At 39.4% G+C, this 21,157-nt stretch overlaps 1 pseudogene; it reads left to right on the top strand.

Annotated features, from left to right (window-relative positions):
- The first annotated feature begins 3,050 nt into the window (after positions 1–3,050).
- On the top strand, positions 3,051–8,946 carry LOC123946331 (annotated as a pseudogene).
- Positions 8,947–21,157: the final 12,211 nt, after the last annotated feature.

The following is a 21,157-nucleotide window of genomic DNA, read 5'->3' as shown; positions in this document are numbered from 1 at the left end:
TCCGATTGTTACTTGGCTTGGTGCAGTGGTGTATAAAAGGAAAGCAAAAGGATCAGATGGGATTTCTTCAAATTTAAACCAGTGCCTAAAATTCAATTTCATGAACATTGTAGGAGGCCTGGGTTTTTACTGTCAGAACCAATAAAGAAGATAGATCTGGAGACATCATTATTTATGGTCAGCACAAATATACACAAATCTCAGTTGGTAACTGGGAGGCCTCCCTTTCTTCCTGCTAGTTTCATGCTAAGATTACATTGAAATTTATAGTTTCTAAGGTTGGTACCCAGGAACATCTCCTCATGTATTCCATTTGGCTAGAAGGCTTAATTTAAATAAAGCAGCAGGTAAAGACTTTCTGCTATCAAAATTATGCAAAGCTTGTTCTAAATTACTTCCTTCAAAATATAGAGCCATCTGTTTGTTAAACATTCCACTTAAACTTTATGCCTATTTCTTCCTTAAAATATGTCAGACTGAGGGTTTCTGGATTGATACTTTATACAAGATTCAAGAGAGTTGCAAGCACAAATACTCTACTATTACTTAATGGAAAAAATTATTGAAAATAATAGGTGAAAAGGATTAAAAGTACGTTCCTTGTGATGAGCACAGAGTAATGTATAGACTTGTTGAATCATTATATTGTACATCTGAAACTAATATGCCACTGTATGTTAATTATACTTGAACAAAAATATATGTAATAGGTTATTAGTGACCTTCCATTCTTGAAATTAAATGAGTATGACTTTAAAACTTAAATTAATGAATTACAGAGTTGATTTTTCCTGTCTGCCCTTAATTTACCTCTTTTCTGCCTTTACTCCTTTACTCTAGGCAAAGCTTCCTGAACACAGTATTAATTCCTCGTTATTGATTCTTTTTTTAAAAAGATTTTATTTATTTATTTATTTATCAGAGAGAGAGAGAGAGAATAAGCAGGCAGAGGCAGAAAGAGAAACAGGCTCCCTGCTGAGCAAGGAGCTCAATGTGGGACTCAATCCCAGGACCCTGGAACCAAGACCTGAGCCAAAGGCAGCAGCTTAACCAACTGAGCCACCCAGACATCCCCTAGTTATTGATTCTTAACAACAGCTGCATTTTAACATCTTAGCAAGAGTCAGTATCTGTCTTCAGATAGATCTATCTCCTGGAAAACCAGATAACTATACTGAAGGGCCTAAAGCAGGACTACATTTTTCCTCCTTCCCATACTTCCCTTTTAACTGTTCTTTGTATGACAGAAAACCATTCAGAGTTCTGGCTGCATTCCCTTCCTGATGGAGACATGAATTAGGAATGGCTTTCATGTTCAAAAATGAGCTTGCCACGGGAGCATTATGTAGCTTTTTCTATGTCTGTGGTGAGTGATTGGAAAAAGGTTCCTTGAAAATCGTCCATGCTAAGTCACTTTACCTACATTCTATGATTAAAAAAAAAAACAAAACAAACCTTGAAAGGAAACTTTGATTTATTCACTTACTGAAGGCTCAGAATGGGGTCCTTAAGAAAAATTCTGTCTTGGTTATAGGTACTCCCTTAGTGGACCTTTGAAATGAGAAGGGTGTGGCAGATCATATTTGACAAAAATGGCTACAACAATACTTCTGTTCCCACATGCTCTTCCAAACCCTGCCACTTCCCCATCAATGTCTCTTGGAGTCTATTTCCCCTGCTCTTGAAACCGGGCAGATTTTCATGCATGCCTCAATGAATAGAATGTTGTAGAAATGACAGTACATGACTGACCTCGAACACTAGGTCAAAAAAAGATAATATGCCTTCCATCTGGTTCTCTCTCTCCATCTTTCTCTTTCTCTCCCTCTTCCTGAGTCCCTGTGTAAGAAGTCCAGCTATCCTGAACCCATGTTCTGGAGAAAACATGTGCAGAGTTTGGCATAAAGACTTGCCCACAGAGCCTCACTATCCAGCCCCCACCGATCGAGTCTTCTTAACCTGGTACCAGACGGGTGAGTGAACGGGCCTTCAGATGATTCCAGCCCCAGTCACTGTCTGTAACTATATGAGGAAAGCTGAACAAGAACTGCCTAGTTGAGCCTAGTCAGCCCCTACAACCATTAAAGATAATAATAATGGCCATGGCTGTCTTAAGCCACTAAGTTGAAAGATAGTTTGCTAGGCAGCAATAGATAACTGGAACAGAGGGTAGCTAATCGACCATCCTGAAGGTTTTGGTTAGATGCCTCCATTTTCATAAAATCTTGTAAAAAATCTCATCTAATGATGATAGTATATACTGCTACTTTAAATGAATGACATAGAACAAGGAACTTTCAGGCCTTGAGAGAAGATACAAAGTCCAATAATCTGCTCCCAACCCTTGTGAAAGGTCTGGTTCAGAGAGGGGATCTCAGTGGGGAAGTGTCTGAAGGACTTGAATCCTCTGGGTTTCCTAGGTGTGTTATACTTTTGATTTAGCTAAAGTTTTAGAAAGTTTCAGTCTGACACCATATTTCCTTGATCTATAAAATTACTTCTGTGAGTTGTACTATAGGACAAGTCTCAGGTCTTCATGCTATAAGACACAACTTTTAAAAAGCCCTATAGGATTTGCTATAAGAATGTCATTGAGGACACGGTTTACTACATCACTCACTGTCCCAGATACATACCTCCACACCAGAAACTTATTTTAGAGCTAAGTTCCAAGAAAAGCTTGAAAAACTAGAATGTTTTGCCTTTGTTGTCAAGAGAATCATTTCTGGCCTTCATTTTTTTTTTTTCAGCAGAAAACTCAGCTTTGACCCTGTGGCTCGGGTAATTATGCGGAGCCCTACTGCTTGCATACTCATTCTACTCCACTGATGCCCAGTAGCATCAGTCAGCAATTTCAAATACTGACCTCTTTGAGGTTCTGTTGGTCATCATAAAGCCAGAGCTCCTAAGCTTTTTGGTAAATAAGTCCAGGGGCTGTGGGGAGGAAGGGAGGGCTTTGGGAAGGTAGATAATCAATGAATACTCACCTTTAGATTCCTGGCCAGGAACTTGAAGTCATTACCATCTCACAAACTTCCAGTTTTGGGGAAATGGTTGGCAACATTTGCCCCTCAGATCCCGATCGCCACTTGTACACTAACCGATTCAATTCTCCCCTGTGAGACCAACGCTTGTAACTCTGGTTTGTGACTTGGCTTCTGGTTTCCCTTCTTTACTGAGTTTCTGATGCCTACTCAGGTCATCTATCTTTGTACCAGCTGGGTAAACTTTTACACCTGTCTCCCAGGACACACGAAGGTCCTCCAACTCTGCAAGTTCTTTATGGCTTCTCGGGCCAAGGATGGCAATAAATCTGATCTGCCTTGTCAACCTTAAGCCTTCACTTTTTGACTCCTCATTATTTCTGACAGCGCTACCTGAATGCCTTCATTTTGGTCTCTGCCCTTTCTTGCCAACAGGGGGCTCTGTACTCTTGTGTCCAGGAGTCTTCCTACCAGTTGGGGTACTTTGTGGTCTTTTCCTAAAAGAGCTGCCCCTTCCTATCCCAACAGTGGCTAATGCGGTTACTAATCCTATTACCCTAGAATCTAGATTCCAAAGAAGATGCTTGATTTGCTAATGCAAATACTTATAAGTATTTTATAATTAAATAATGAATCCCTTCTGGCATCACGAAACTCCCAGTTCTGGGTATTTAACAATGAAAATAAGCCTGTTTTTCTACAGCCCTTCTCTATGGAGTTTGAACAAACTGTAGTACTCTGAGCTAAATTTAAATAGGTTAAAATATGCTTTTTTTGAAATATTCATTTTCTGCCTTCCATTTATCTAATAAGAGATATGTGACCTCAACTAATTTCCCAGGCAAAGTGCTTGTCAAAAAGGGTGAGTGTGGGGCACGTGCGTTGCTCAGTCCGTTAAGTGTCTGCCTTCGGCTCAGGTCATGATCCTGGGGTCCCGGGATCAAGCCCCGCATTGGGCTCCCTGCTCAGTGGAGAGTCTGCTACCCTTACTTGTACTCTCTCTCTCTCTCACTCACTCTCTGTCCAATTAATTAGTTAATTAATTGAAAAAATGTGTGAGTGCTCTTCCTGGCAGAGTCTTCATGGCTGCCATTTTTTTCTCAGTTGAATGGAAAATGGAAATAAGATTCTCCCTTCCACATAGAAAAAAATCAGTTAGGGGTGACTTTAGTAGTTGTCCACATCATCAGCCACTGAGCACTCTTTGCTTAATGATTACTTAAAGAGTCAGCTGCAGAATGAAACCACATTTAGGTGATGATGGCCCTATAACTTCAACACAAAACCTGAAGGTTGAAGCCATCCCTCATGAGCATGGTACATTTCATCCTGCTTAGGCCTCCGTTAACACCATCTACCCACCCCCCTCTAAAATTTTGTCAAAGAAATATCTGCCTGTAAGAATCATTCACCCCAGTTTTTTGACTGCTGTTTTGAAGGATGAGGTTTGAAAAAGGCATTATTTTACATCCTCCTGTCCATCTGGTTGTGCGTAGTAAGTCTTAGAGCAAGACCTTCGTGTTGTGCTTCTGCAGAGAATAACTAGGTCTATCTCACAAACAAAGCATATTTTACCTGCAACTCGCAGCATTTCTCTACCCAGAACACAATTCTTCATGGCAGCCGCTTCCACATTTGCTATTTACCCATACCTTAAACACTGCCATTACCACCACGTGCTCCCCCCACCGCCCCCCACCCCGTGGCCAACTGTCCAGCACCTATAGAAGCCATTGACAGAACCTTGCAGGAAATCTACCTATCTGCCAAAATGCAACATTTTACTGCAGTGAACACCAAAGAAATTAGTAAGGGGAGAACAGCATCTAGCTACTTTTCTTATGCAAATATATCATCCGCTCAGCTAAAACTGAGATGACCAGCACTGGGGTTCCTCCAGGTCTGGAAAAACATTGACCACATAGCCTACTCTTATCAGTCAGAATGTCTTCTATTGCAAGTGATGGAAAATTATTTAAATGATTTAAAGATTTAAACAATGAAGGCAAATTAGCTCATAACTCATGTAACTCAGAGGTCCAGAGTGAGGCTGGCTTGAAGAGGCTTGAAGCTGCAGTGCAACTCATGTCACTAAGGACTGGGTTTCTCCCTTGTCTCCACACAGTGTTCGCCTCATTCTCAGTCTCTACACCAGGGCCCTGGGGTAGTTCTAGAATCTTCTCATGATAATGAAATGACTGCAGCAGTTCTAGCACATTGCATCACACCACACCATCCAGCCAGATGCAAACAGTTCCTGAAGAATGAGAGGCTTTCCTAGAAGTCCCAGCAAACATTCCTTGGGTCTCATCAGCTGTGACTAAAATACATGACCAACCCTGAACAAATAATGTATCTAAAAAATGAGATAGGAACTGAGGAAGGAAAACAAGATGAGGGCTGGATTTGGGGGTAATGGAAACAATGTCTATAAAAACTTCCTACCATGTGCATTTACCCTGTGTTGCGTAACTCCCTACATTACTTGACACCAGTGAGAGAAAACTTTGCTCATCTTAAACTGATGTAATTTTTGTGTTTTCACTCAGGTGACCACTCTCCCCAAGTTAGCTCATCCACTGCCAAGGCCTTAAATATCTTCCACATGAGAGGTGACTCTCAAAGCAGTACTTTCAAGCCAGGAAGTTTCTCCTGAAACTTAAAGAGGTATGTTCGACTCAACCGGTTATCTACATTTGTTTTGTTCAAAAACATTTCAAACTCTCATGTTTTAAAAAAGAATCCTATCTCTCAGAGATACATACTGAAATAGTTATAGAAGAAATGATACAACATTTGGGATTTGCTTCCAAGTCCTCCAGTGGAGACAGGAAGCAGCTCGGGTTGAGCAGAAATAAAATGAAATGGTAATTGTTGAAGCCAAAGGTGAGTATGCATGAAATTATTATACTATTCTTTCTGCTTTTGTGTATGTTTGACGTTTTTCATAAGAAAATTCCTAAAGGTACTTCAAACTCAGCCTGTTTGTGAAAGTTGAGATATAGATTCAGCCACACAAATAGAGACCAAAAATAATACTGGCTCTACAGAAGAAAAGGATCTATTTCTTCTTCATGTAAAAGTCTGGTATATCACTCCATAGTGTCTGGGACCCAAGTTCCTCCCATCTTATTGCTCCACTACCCATCGTATGGAGTTCTTTTGGGCTCCACGGACCCAGGTGGCCCAATGTCATCACATTTTGAGCAACAAAAAGGAAGAGACGAAGAGAGTATGCCACTCCTTTAAGAGCTCAACCCAGATGGGGAACCTGGGTGGCTCAGTCAGTTAAGCTTCCGATTCTTGAATTTGACCCAGGTCATGATCTCAGGGTTGTGAGATGGAGCCCCACCTCAGGCCCAGTCAGGCTCCGTGGTCAGCAGGGAGTCTACTTCTCTCCCTCTCCTTCTGCCCCTCCCCCTCTCATTCTCTGTCATAAATAATTAAATATATCTTAAAAAAAAAAAAAAAAGAGTGCAGCCCAGAAGTCACAAACATTACTCCCACTCAGATCCCATTGCCCAGGACTTAATCATATGAAAAACTGAGTTGCAAGCAAGCTGGGAAATTTACTGTCTTTCTGGAGAGACATGTGCCAGGCTAAAGACTCCTACTACCAAGAAAGAAGAGAAGATATTGAGGGGAAACTAACAGTCTCTGGCACATTTTCCCCACTGAGTCTCCCGAACCTCCTCTTTGGGGAGACAAACCACCAAAGTTCCATCCAGTTTCTGCAGTAATTCTCTGTCCTCTTTATCATGGTCCCGTCATGGTCCGGTCGCCTATAAACTAAACTATAAAATAAACGACAAGAGGGCTGCCCTCCAATCTTCCTGTTATAAATTGTAGAGCAGGAATGTGGTAGCCAATATGCACATACACTTTAATTCTACTTGAAAAAAGGAAGAATGGGGAGAAAACAGCAGCCTCTAGTTCATAGCAATCATCAAATCCCACAGAGCAGTAACTGCAAAGAATTCCTACCCTACTAGTAGAGTTAAGTTTTGGGGTTATCCCTAGGAACATCTGGCAGTTGGTATTCTTGTTGCCTGGGGGTGGGCGGTGAGAGGGGGTCAGTGGAGACCTGTCTCCTGAATCCTTGTCCCTTCCTCTCCATGACCCCAGTTTTTGCCTTATGGTAGTTTCTTCTTGTCCTTTTGTCTCCACTGCCACCCCTGAAATAGGATTGGCAGAATGTGCCCAACTTACGTCTGCTTAGTTTTCAAAAGGGACTTCTGCTTACAGGAATGGGGGCTTTTATGCAGTAATCAAACAGCCTGAGGGCGCCTCCGTGGCTCAGTGGGTTAAAGCCTCTGCCTTCAGCTCGGGTTATGATCCCAGGATCCTGGGATCAAGCCCTGCATCGGGCTCTCTACTCAGCGGGGAGCCTGCTTCCTCCTCTTTCTCTGCCTGCCTCTCTGCCTACTTGTGATCTCTGTCAAATAAATAAATAAAATCTTTTAAAAAATAAAACACAAACAGCCTATGGTTTCCTCTAGACATTTGTTTAAGTCTACAGACTGATCTTTTATGGAAAAGACATGGAAATAGACTTTCCTAAAGCCAGGCAGACCCATTTCAGACTTCTGACTTCCAGAACTCTTAAGATAATACATTGGGGTTGTTTTAAGTCACTAGGTTTGTGGTCATTGGTTAGAGCAGCCATTGGAACTAATACATGAGCCTTCTATTTATTAACATAGGGAAGCTGTGATACTACTGAACCGAGGGACAAGGAGGGTGGTGCCTCGGCTCCTGACACCCTGAACACAACTTCTCGGGCCATATGGAGGTACATGCAATAAAGCCTGTGTTAACAGCTTCCAACCAGGTATATAGACAGGCCCAGACTGCAGGCTCTTCATCAGATCTTTTTTCTCTCCTCTTCTGCCCCTGGCTTTTCAATTCCTGGAACAATTCTCTGGCTTCTAATATCTGTCTCTGATCTTCACCCTCAGTGAGGATCCAGAATTCTCTTTTGCAGCTCACTCAGCTTGGCAATGCATATACCTCTGTGTTTGATACGCTCCCTTGATTCCTGTGACATTTACAATTTCAGGAAACAGACATCTCCCACCAGCCCGCTGGTGCTTATGACTTAGGGAAGCAAGGATTCAGGGAAGAACAATGTTGTGATTGGGGTATCATGTTATGAAAGACTTTGCATCAAATAAATCACAAATTTGACCCATTAAATATAAAAAATATATAAACAACTAGAAAAGCCTGTAGCACCTAGAAATTATAATAAGCTGCTCAAGTATTATAAAAGAGAAATAAGTGTCCTATCTGCATAGATTTCCTAAGACCAACTACATTATGAAGAATATAATCAGCACATTCAATTCAACATTATTAAATCATACATTTGACTTACCCGGGGCAAATATGCTAATTATATACATTTTAATAACTAATTAGACATTCAATTAATGCCTTGCTGATGACTTCCTTGTATTTATAATAACTTTGATGGAAAATCTAGGGGATCCAAATGTCATTAAAAATTATTCTGGAGAGGGGTGGAATGGGTGGGCATGGCCTTTGGGCTGGGAGAACTGAGCTTTCCATGGAGACTAGGGAGCTGAGCCAGAGCTGTGGCCAGTACAGTGGGAGCAGCTGGACAGATCACAGCTGCCACTGGATTTGCAGGTCATTATATTTTGCAAGCCATGAAACATATGGAACCTCAAGTAAAACAAGTTTTTAAAAGTCTACCAAATTCTGTCTTCAGTGGTGGCCATCATAAAGATGGGTTTGAACCCAAAATGATGAAGCAGAAGCAGCATTAATAGTAGGCATAAACCCTACTGGCAATAAAGGGGAAATAAGAGATGCTCATCAATGAATTATGCTTTTAAATCACCCACGCAGGGTTGGATCTCCTTATTTAGCAGCCAAAATCAATGAAGCTCAAGATTTACTAGATAGTCAAGATAAAAAAAATGAAGTAATCGTGTAGTGAATTTTAAGTTCTTGTTAGTTTATGTATATAAGTGCCAGCTTTTATAACAAAATGCCTCAAAGATACATGCTTTAAAAAATTATTCTGAAATATGATTGTTACAGCATCTATAAGCAAAACAACTTAATACCATGAATAATTTAAATATTCAATAAGAGAACAATAGCTAAGTTAGTTATGCACAGCCATAAAATATCATTTGATCATTCAAATTTATCTTTAGAAAAATATCTTAGTAATATGAGAAATTGCTAATTTTATAGCAAATGAATAAAGCAAGATGGGAAATGATATACAGTATCATTTCAACTTTGTAAAAATATGCATTGAGAAATAGGGTAAGGTCACACAAAGGTAATATATACCCATAAAAGTGATATAAAAGGATATTTATTGATATAAAAAGACAACATTATATCCTTGGGTGAAAAGGAGGCACACATCATGACACCATTTTTTAAAACAAATGTATATTTCTATATGTGTATCAGAATATCTGGAAAGATATACATGAAATGTAATAGGATTATCTCTAGTTGTAATGCTAATTTTTACTTTCCCCTTTTTACTTTTCAGCATTGTCTACATTTTTCCATAATTATCATACATCAGTTTCCTATGGCATATAAAAAATACACGGTTACTTCCAGTCAGGGAAAGAAGCAAAGTAAAATACTCAAAGAAAATACCCAATATGGGATGCCTGGGTGGCTCAGTGGGTTAAAGCCTCTGCCTTCGGCTCAGGTCATGATCCCAGGGTTCTGGGATCCAGCCCCACATCAGATCTCTGCTCAGCGGGGAGCCTGCTTCCTCCTCTCTCTCTGCCTGCCTCTCTGCTTACGTGTGATCTCTGTCTGTCAAATAAATAAATAAAATCTAAAAAAAAAAAAATCCAATATGTTATTAGTAGTTGCCTCTACACAGTGATTCTTTTACTTTTTTCTTTTTTATGCATTCCAACATGAAAGAAGATACATCACTAGGTATAGATTTCCAGTTATAAGGTAAGTAAGGACTGAAGATGTAATGTCCACGATGACTAGAGTTAACACTGCCTCTTGGTGTATTTGAATGTTGTTAACGGAGTAGATCCTAAGAGTTTTCTTGTTTTGTTTTGTTTTAAGTTTTTATTTATTTATTTGACAGACAGAGATCACACATAGGCAGAGAAGCAGGCAGAGAGAGAGGAAGGGAAGCAGGCTCCCCGCTGAGCAGAGAGCCGGATGCGGGCTCGATTCCAGTACCCTGGGATCATGATCTGAGTGGAAGGCAGAGGCTTTAACCCACTGAGCCACCCAGGCGCCTCCTAAGAGTTTTTATCAGAAGACACAAACGCTGCTTTTATTTTTTTAATATCTATATAAGATGGTGGATGTTAACTAAATTTACTGTGGTAATTATTTTACAATCTATAGAAGTCAAAGTATGATGCTGTACACCTTAAACTTAAACAATGTTGTATGTCAATTATATCTCAATAGAACTGGGAAAAATAAAAAAGAAAGTACACTGCTGTCTTTATTTTTATTAATGGTTAAATTCTCTTAAATTTTCTTGTCTGATACTTACATCACTATGCCAGATTTTTTTCAGCTACTATTTGCTTGCCACATCTTTTTGTATCCATTGATTTTTAACCTGTCTGTGAGTCTTTGTATAGGTGTGTCTCCTATGTGATGTCAAGATCATTTTGATTCTGATAATCTAGGTCTTTTTTTTTAAGATATTTATTTATTTATTTGACAGAGATCACAAGTAGGCAGAGAGGCAGGCAGAGAGAGAGAGGAGGAAGCAGGCCCCCTGCTGAGCAGAGAGCCCGATGTGGGGCTTGATCCGAGGACACTGGGATCATGACCTGAGCCGAAGGCAGAGGCTTTAACCCACTGAGCCACCCAGGCGCCCCTAATCTAGGTCTTTTAATTGATGAGGCTTTTTTTTAACATACATTGTTTGTGTCCTGTTGTATTTGGACATAAACTACTATCTTGTATTGTGTTTTCTATCTATACTTCTGTTTTTCTTTCTTTTCTCCTTTCCTGGCTCCTGTTAGGTGAGCAAAAAATTTCCATCTCCCCACCACCTTTCTGGTTCCTAATGTGAAGTCTATAGATCATGTTTCTCTGATTTGGGAGGCCACCTTTAATTTTTTAAATAACATATCTAGCATATATAACAATTCAATGTATTTTTTCCTGACAGTGTCTGAAGTTATTCAATAGTTCTTTTTTAAAGATTTTATTTATTGAGTGAGTGAGAGAGTATGTGGGAGAGAGCACCAGCAGGGGGAGGGGCAAAGGGTGAAGCAGACTCCCCACTGAGCCGGAGCCTGATTCAGAGCTTGATCCTGGGACTCCAGGATCATGACCTGAGCCAAAGGCCAATGCTTAACTGACTGAGCCACCCAGGTGACCCTTCAGTAGTTCTATCACACTCCAGAACAGAATCTTAGCACAGGCTATTTCCAGCATTCCAGCTTTATCACACTGGCTTTTGCCCATGTTTGTTGATTCACAGTGGCAATATAATAGCCCTAACTCCATTAGGTATCAATTTACATTCAAAACAGTAAAAAGGAGAGGGGGGGGAAAGGTTATAGCTATCCTGTTTATTAAGAAAGCAAAAGTTTTCCCATATTCTACTGTGGAAATTTCAACTAAGTTGCATTGGCTAGAACCAAGTCATGATCCTATCCTTGCTGCAAAGGAAGTTAGGAAAACTAAGGCAATAAAGTGTTTGCCAATAGATCAGGATTCTATTCTCACTTTAAGCAAAACTTGAATACGGCTCTTAAAGAGGGAAGAAAATGCATCCCTTATACCATGACCTGGAGCAAATCACTTTCCTCCATTGTAAAATTTGCACATTGGATTAGATTAACTATATTGGATATTTGAAGTGATGAAAATCTTCATAGGATAATAATAGCAGAATAGAAGATATTTGAGAAATATTGAACGGAAGCAGAGCCTGGGTAACTCAGTCAGTCTGGCTCTTGATTTCAGCTCTGGTCGTGATCTCAGGGTTATGAAATCAAGTCTGCTGTTGGCTCATGCTCAGCTCAGAATCTGCTTAACTTTCTCTCTCTCCCTCTCCCTCTCCCTCTGCTCTTCCCCCTGCTTGTGCTTCTGAATAATAAATATATAAATAAATAAAATCTTTTTAAGAAAAGAAATATTTAAAGGAAAATTCAACAAGTCTGAGATTGAATGAACCTAGGCTATTCAACAATTTGTATTTTTTTCCTTTCATTTTTGTTTCAACACTACCTAGTAAACACTTATATCTCAAGTCCAATTTCTTTCACTTGTTTATTCAAAGATTTGTGCGATGGGACCAGCATTGTTTTACCACCAACCTGTGGAGAGGAAGGAAGGAAGGAAGGAAGAAAGAAAGAAAGACAAACAGAATAGGAAAAAAGGCAGGGAGGGAGGGACTTGGATTCATAGGTCCTTTTTAGTTCTGAAATTCGTTGACTCTTTTTTTAACAATTCAATTCAGAGCCAACATTAATTAAATACCTTATTCAACTAAGGCATTCTTCCAGATGCTATGGGAATATAAAGATGAGGAAAATGTGTTCCTTGACCTCAAGGAATTCCGAGTATAAAAGGTATGATATAAGGGTTTATCATCATTATTATCACTTCTACCATCAGCATTACCTATGTTCATTTTCTTCAGACCTGCTTCCTCCAAGGCCAATCTTAACATTGTCGGAGCCTAGTGTAGAGACAGTTTGTAACTTCACCCCCGGTATTTCTGTTCCTGGATCCATGTAGTTGGGGTTGTTTCTTGATGAAGGGAGACAACGTACAGAAAAAGGAGTGAGTGGCAGAATTAGCTTCATTTTTGGAGTCCATGATAATGAGACGAGTTGGGGATACAATAGTATCAGAACCCAAGCTCCTTAATAATAGCTTACTTAATGCATGAGATGAAACATTTCTTCTTGACTCTGAGTGAGAAGACATTTTTAAAAAACTGGTGATGCTCATTACTGAACAATTTAATCACTGAATTGGCCATGTGGAAAGCTTAACCAGAGTTGACTATTACATTTTAAATCTTACCACTTTGAGCTTAGAATTTAGAACAAGTCTGGTTCTGAAGTAAGCCTGGCTTAGAAAGATGGCTTCTCCAAAGTCCCTGCTCTCCAAAAAGGTGGATGACGGCTTTTTGATACCACAGGTGAACATGGATGGGAGGCAACATTCGTTCATTTCTATACTTTCTGTGCTGGGTATTCTCTTTGCTTCTCCAGATCTATTTACCACCGTTTCCACCCTGCTCTCTGCTCTAGTGGGTGACCTTTATTGGTCATATCAATGGTACCTCCTCCCCTCTGACTTCCAGTTGAGCTGAACCAGTGGTCGGTCCCACCAAGAGATCTAAGGTCAAGGGAGATGTAACATTAGGATTTATTTTCCAAGATCTCTCCACTGTATGCACGAAGGCTACAGCTGATTCAGACAGTCTTCTCCAACAGCTACAGATCTCTCTCTCTCTCTCTCTGAGTTTTAGTAATTGGTTTTTCCCTTTACCCCTCAGACTTGCCCTACAGTGCTTCATCATCTTCTGTTAGTTTCTCTTTTTTTTTGTTTTTTTTTTTTTTTAGATTTTATTTATTTGACAGAGAGAGATCACAAGTAGGCAGAGAGGCAGGCAGAGAGAGTGAGAGGGAAGCAGGCTCCCTGCCAAGCAGAGAGCCCGATGCGGGGCTCGATCCCAGGACCCTGAGATCACGACCTGAGCCGAAGGCAGCGGCTTAAACCACTGAGCCACCCAGGCGCCCCCTGTTAGTTTCTCTTAATCTTGTCTAAAGCCCCATAAATGGTTACTCCATTACATATTCCATTTCCCCGTTGAGTGTACCATCTCTTCCCTGCCAGGTTCTGACTGACACATATTCCCAGAGATTCCAATGTAATATCTGTACTTCTAAGGATTACCAGCTCCCCCATCTCTCATACTGTATATATACTTTCTAATTTGAGTTGATGCTTATAAAGCATATATCTCAGGGGCTGGCACACAATACTATGTGCTCAATAATTGTTGGCGTCTTTCCATTCCTCCATTTGAGGTAAATACTGTCCTCTCTATTTTTTTCAACAGGTCCCATTGAAGTTCAGTAACTCTTGCCCAGAATGGCACAGTTGAGTCTCAAATGACAGAGCTGGGTTTCAAACCAAGGTCTGTCACACTACATCTTACCATACCTCTTCTCATTACATGATAATGAAATCTTATTAACATTTGTCTTATTCATTCCTACTTACTACAGTAGCACCCATGCAGCAGTTGCATTAAAAATATTTGTTGGATAGGAGAATGAATAAATTTTGTCATCATTGGTACATTTATTTAGTTGCTGTGTAAGTTGTTGGAAAAACAAATTAGATTACTAATTTTGAGTCGCATTAGCTCCATAAAAAGCAGTTTTTGAGGTGCGTGGGTGGCTCAGGTCTTGAGGATCTGGCTCTTGATCTCAGCTCAGGTCTTGATCTCAGGGTCCTGAGTTCAAGCCCAGGTAGGGTTTCCCACTGGGCATAGAGCCTACTTAAAAAAAAAAAAAAAGCAGTTTTTGATATTGAAAAATACTTTCACTCCTATTAATGTTATTGTATTTTGCTGAAGTCCAGCTCTTCACATGGATTTTATATTCCAATTTCATCTTCAGTAATTTCCAGAAATGAATCATTCAAAACACAAAGATAAATGCATTTTACATAGCACAGCAAAAGACCACTTGTATCAAACAATACACCTTAAAACCATGATGAGAAATGTCTGTTTTTTAACCACAGTTCACACAAGTGCTGAAAAATAGTTTATGGCAAACTACAGTGTAGCCTTCACATGCTTTTATTTTTCAGTCAGGTGTGTGACTCATTATTATTACAGGTTTCTAAATATAAGCTCCATCCTGAATCCCATGCATGGCTAAACTGCATTTTAAAAAATCTTAATTTTAGGCTATTTTTTAAACGTTTAATTTATTATTATTTTTTTTTTTTTTAAGTAGGCTCCATGCCCAGCATGGAGCCCAACATGGGGCCTGAACTTACAACCTGAGACTGAGATTCGAATGGAGATCAAGAGCTGGCCCCTCAACCAACTGAGCCACCAAACGCCCCTAATATTATTTTTTTTTTTAGAGTAAGCTCTATGCCAACGTGGGACTTGAACTCACAACCCCAAGAAAAAGAGTCTCATGTTCTACTGACTGAGTGAGCCAGGCATCTCTATGCTTCCCTATTTTTAAAAATAAAGTTGAAATTTTGTCTTGATAATAAAGTTAATAAATACATGCTGTAGCAATATTAAAAACAGAGAAATGTATATATAAGAAATTAAAATACTCATAATCCCATTATGAGTTCAAATATTAATATCCTATCATTAATATCATTCAAAAGTGATATTAACATTTGAACATGTTTCTATGCAGTATTTTGTCTGTACATAATTGAGATGAACTTTTTTTTTTGGCCAGTAGCTGATCACCCTGGAAGTGTATGCATGACCATGTGCTATAATTTTTTTAAAAGATTTTATTTTGTTCATTTGACACAGAGGGAGAAAGCACACGCATGACCAGGGGGAAGGGCAGAGAGCGAAGTAGATACCCCGCTAAGCAGAGAGTCTGATGTGGGGCTTGATCCCAGGACTCCGGGATCATGACCTGAGCTGAAAGCAGATGCTTAACCAACTGAGCCACCCAGATGTCCTGACCATAGGCTATAAATTTAATGTTTCAGCTCTGGACTTTGAATCTCAAGGGAATGTATAAAAAAAGAGCAACACTTAGAGTTGGTACGAGGTGACTGTGCTTAGTCAAAGATGTGGCATCTAGCAATGAGCTGAGCAACCATTAATGGTGGAGTTCAGTAGAGTGATGGCAATGGTCTAGCGGCAACAATGCCAGCAGTAGCTTCCTAAGCAGTTTATCTCTGCAGCATGATCCCGACTTATTTTGCCTCCTTTGGTTTCTGCCTATTTTCCAAAAGGGGTTCTTAAGGCTTGAGTCAATTTTCTGAGTTCACTGATATTCTCACAGTGCATTTCCTTATTGTTTAGGTCAATTTGAGTTTTGTTTCTTTTACTTGCAGCCAAATGCAATCCAAATGATGTAACAGAGCAAATACCATATACACAATGCCAATGATAGGCCAATGTTACACAATTTGTGACTTATAAAACCTGTACTTCTATATGGTACAGTTTAAAAGAATTTGGTAACAGGAAGTGCACCGTTTGAAATGTGGAACTGGGGGCACCTGGCTGGCTCAGTTACAGAGCATGTGACTCTTCATCTCAGGGTTATAAGTTCAAGCCCCATGTGCATGGAGCCTACTTAACAAACAAAAAAATGTGGAACTGACTGATTCAAGGAGGGGCAATCAAGGGTGTAATGCCCCATTTCTCTGGCATTGCAATAAGTCTTTCTTATTGGCTTAACTAATTATTTGGTTTAAACCCCTTGGTTTGAGTAATTATTTCTGGAGAGTGCATATGTATTCATTAGGATATGGAAAGATAACAGAGTATATATTTTTATATTTTTTATTTTTTAAATTAATTTATTTTTTAAAGGTTTTATTTATTTGATTCGGAGATAGAGGGCACAAGTAGGCAGAGCAGCAAGCAGAGGAGAAGCAGGCTCTCCACTGAGCAGGGAGCCCAATGTGGGGCTCTATCCCAGGACCATGGGATCAGGACCTGAAACAAAGGCAGCTACTTAACCAAATGAGCCACCCAGGAGCCCTTATATTTTTTATTTAAAAAACAGAAAAGTTAAGAATAACTAATATTTAATATAGGAATAGTGTCCCCACTCAATTCATGTTAAATGACTTCATGTTATTAAGGTATGTGGCAGGCATAAATGTAGGTTTCCTGGGGTTTGATATATCCATATTTTGGGAGCTTTCTTAAAGAAAAATAACAAAAAATTATGAACACAAAATAACATATAAAAGCAAATTATTTTTTGAAGAAGAAAAGAAACACAGGAATTTCAATTTCATGTGATTTTCTCTTTAAAAGAATATGTAGCAAGTTGAGGGGCACCTGGGTGGCTTAGTTAGTTAAGTGTCTGCCTTCCATTTAGGTCATAATTCCAGGGTCCTGGGATTGAGTCCCATATCAGATGCCCTGCTCAGCAGGGGGTCTGCATCTCCCTTTGCCCCTCCCCCTGCTTATGCTCTTTTTCTCTCTCTCTCTACCACGCTCTCTCACTCTCTCTTGAATAAATAACAAAATCTTTTTAAAAAGACTATATAGCAAGTCAATAATTTTATATGCCTCATTATGTAGTATATTCCCGCTGGTAGAGAGCTCCATTTTGACAAAGCATTAATGAGAACCAAATTTTTCACTTGTAATTTTGCATGTCTCTTTATAGACTAATTTTCAAAAGAGTAGTATCTGATTCCATACATTTCAAACTTTGTTTCTTTGTTTCTCCTCCAGTACCACATACTTCTATTGCCTAGCATGGTTGGACACACTCAGATCACCATACCACCTCTGGCTTTGCATTTTCATATCACAGAAGCTGGATGAGTTGCAAAGTGGGAGTAAAAATTCTGGAAAGCATTCCTGTGTCAGGATGGTTAACAATAACTTACATACAAATATTTTCCATTAAATCCAAATTAAATATAATACCTCATTCCACTTCCACCCGGATGCAAAAATATGGCTGCTGCCATGCCAACCCCTATCCAACGCAAAGGGGGGTATGTATGACAGAGAGGAAAGTGGTGTGGAAGGGAATAGTGGTTTTAGACAAATTATGGAAGGGGCCCATGAAAGCAAGGGATTTTGAATCATTAACATTTTTTACTTCCCACATAATTGCTTCTGTTGGAGGTAGTCCTGAGGAAAGACGGGATTCTGTCCCCAACACAGAGGATTCTAAAGGGATTCCTTTATACAGGCATTCAGTACACTGTGCTTACTGTGTATTATGATACATGGCAGTTTATGAGAGCCCAGTTACATAGACTTAGTGATTTTTATTTTCTTGTTTTAACTAAGTTGACCACTACAAAATGCGTGTTTTAAAAACAATCCCAAGAAAGCATTGTTCATAACTAATACTAGAAATGAAAGTACACGTGAAAGACAAGAAAGTGTCAGAGCCAACACTTAATTCTGATATGAATTCCTGTCAGTCCCATAAGAAGATGAAAACAAGGATGATGTAATCAGATTTGACAAGAGCAGGACCAAAAATTTCAAGGCTATTTGAAATATGGATTTATACCCACTAATGATAATATGAAGCCATTATAACAGCAATGCACTTAAAAAGTCTTATTTATTGGAGTGCCTGGGTCACTCAGTCAGTTAAGCAACTGACTCTTGATTTCAGCTCAAGTCATGCCCTCGGGGTTGTGAGATGGAGCTCCACATCAGGCTTCATGCTCAACACAGAGTCTGCTTGAGATCTCCCTCTGCCCCTCCCCCTGCTCATGCTCACTCTCTAACTTTCTATAAAATAAATAAATAAAATCTTTTTTAAAACCTTGGTTATTTCATCCTTCAAAATGATATATTTGTATGGGTGTTTATGGTATAAAAATGTTAATATAAAGTGCTTTATAAAATAATAGTTACATTTATGTATACTATGGCTGCATGTTTAAAATGTTAAGGGTATTTTTTTAAAGTTTGGGGAGCAGGGGCAACTGGGTAGTGAAGTTGGTTGGGTGTCCAATCTTGGTTTCAGCTCAGGTGGTGATCTCAGGGTCATGGGATCAAGCCCCATATCTGGCTCCACACTCAGCACAGTCTGCTTGAGGTTCTCTCTCCCTCTCACTCTGCCCCTTTCACTCATGCTCTGCCTCTCAAATAAATAAATAAATATATTTTTAAAATTTTAAAAATATAAATTTGAGGAGCATAGAGCTAAACTATGACCTATAGTATGTTAAAACCAAAATCGTATTTCTATGGAGATTATGCCATCGACTGACCTGAAGTAAGTCACAATGATATATGTGTCAAATATTTATGGATTTGGATTTCCCTTCTCCACCCATCAGGTCTTTTTCTATGTGTTGTCATCCAATAGGTGGAATGTGTTGGACAAGCCTTGGGGTATCTGATTAGTTCAGAGCAACTGTCTTTTACTGACAACTGTCCACTCTTTCCTAACTCAGAGAGTAGATTTTGTAAGCTGTGTTTTTAATCTATGACTCCATCTCCTTAGGCAAACTTGATTGGACTAAAAGTAGACTCCTATAAAAATTGAGCTAATCAATTGCTATCTCTTTAGATTTTGTGATTGAAATTTAAAACAGATAGCCATTTTCCTGAATGGTGCTTATTTGAACTCTGGAGCTGAGGTTGCCACTGTTGCATAGACATGTGCATGGAAAAGGAGAGAAAGTTCTTCTGTATAGAGAAGGACAGGTACAGAACACCTTAGAACATTACCTACCTCCTCCCAACCTCTTTGTTACTCTTCTTAAATATTTTGATTTTGTATTGTTTATATTGTTGGAATGATGTAATTGTGGAAAGGACAGGGTCGCAGACAAAGAATGTGGGCAGCCTCTAGAAGATGGAAAAGGCAAACAACTGTATTTGCCTCTAAAGCTTCCAGAAGGAATGCAGACCTGCCAACATCCTGATTTTGGCCCAGTGAGATCCATTCTAGACTTCTGATCTCCAGAACTATAAGATAATGAATTTCTGTTGTTTCAACCCACTACATTTCTGGTAATACCATTGTTAAGTTGCTCTCATACTGTGGACTTTGAATTCTGTGTAGATTTGAATAGTAGAATTTCAAAACTAAAGGGGACCTTCATGGAGGACTTGAGGTAAAGGACTTGCCTAAGGCTACTGAGCTGGTCAGTTGTAAAGTCAGGATAAAAACCCAAATCTCTAATCTTTCATCTATGTACTATAAGATGTCTAACAAAGAGGGTGGTATGTAGAAGCACTGATGAATAAGTGGAGAGTTTTTACTTTTTGTTATTATTATTATGCATTTTCTTTTGTAAACTACAATATTTCATTTCTTGAACATTGCTAAGTAAGCAGGTACCCTGTAACAACATTTTATTTTTTGTTATTATTTTTCCTTAGAGAGAGAGCTGGGGAGAGAGAGAGAGAGAGAACAAGTGAAGGGGTGGGAGGGGCAGAGGGTGAAAGAGAATTTTAAGCAGGCTCTACGCCCAGCCCAACACAGCGCTCAATCTCATGACCCTGAGATGACGACCTGAGCTGAAATCAAGAGTCAGATGGTTAAGGAACCAAGGCACCCAGATGCCGCTATAACATTTTAAAATCATCAAAAGCCAGCCAGGGAGTGAGGAATTACCTGGTCAAGATGTAGAAAGGATAGGCCTATACATTCAAAGTGCTTTTGCATTTCAGATTCAAAAGAGTATCCATGAGATACTAATACTCATTAGTATCTGGAGATGCCTTGCAGAAAATAATGAAAATCCTCTATGAAAAACAAATTATCCTAGGACTCACATTATTTCTTCAAGTATTTCAATTATGATGTCCTGCACACAATGATAGGTAATAAGACAACATGAGTGAGAAACAGCATAAGGAACACAACAAATAGGGTTGCCTCAGTGGCTCAGTTGGTAAAGCGTCCAACTCTTGATCTCAGGTTGTGAGATCTCTGGGTTGTGAGATTTAGCCCCATGTTGGGCTGGGCATGGAGCCTGCTGAAGATTGTCTCTCTTTCCCCTCTGCCTGCCCCTCGCCTCTCTCTCTTTCCAAACAAAAAAGACAAAACAAAAAAACCACAACAAATACCTAAAACAAAGAACCAACAATACACTCGATGGCACTCCAGATATTGGTATTAGCAGAGACCCAGATTGTATACCAACAATGACTACTACACTCAAAGAGATGAAAGCCAGGACTGACTTTTGATAGAAGGCTATAAAAATGAACGTAACAGATTTTAAAAAGAATCAGATAGAAATTCTAAAACTTAAAATTACCAAAAAACCCCACCCCAAAGCCAAAATTAGTAGATGTTTGACATCATGAGAGAGAGAATTAGTAATCTATTTTTTCGTTTCTATTTTTTTTTTAACACAAGGTCTATACCCCATGTGGGGCTTGAACTCATGACCCTGAGATCAAGAGTCGCATGCTCTACTGACCGAGCCAGCCACGCAACCCATTATTTTTTATTTATTTTAATTTCTATTTGAGA

This window comes from Meles meles, chromosome 7, assembly GCF_922984935.1.
Source record: "Meles meles chromosome 7, mMelMel3.1 paternal haplotype, whole genome shotgun sequence".
Classification (NCBI taxonomy): Eukaryota; Metazoa; Chordata; class Mammalia; order Carnivora; family Mustelidae; genus Meles; species Meles meles.
The sequence above is the reverse complement of the archived record's forward strand: the minus strand, read 5'-3'. Positions and strand labels throughout refer to the sequence as shown.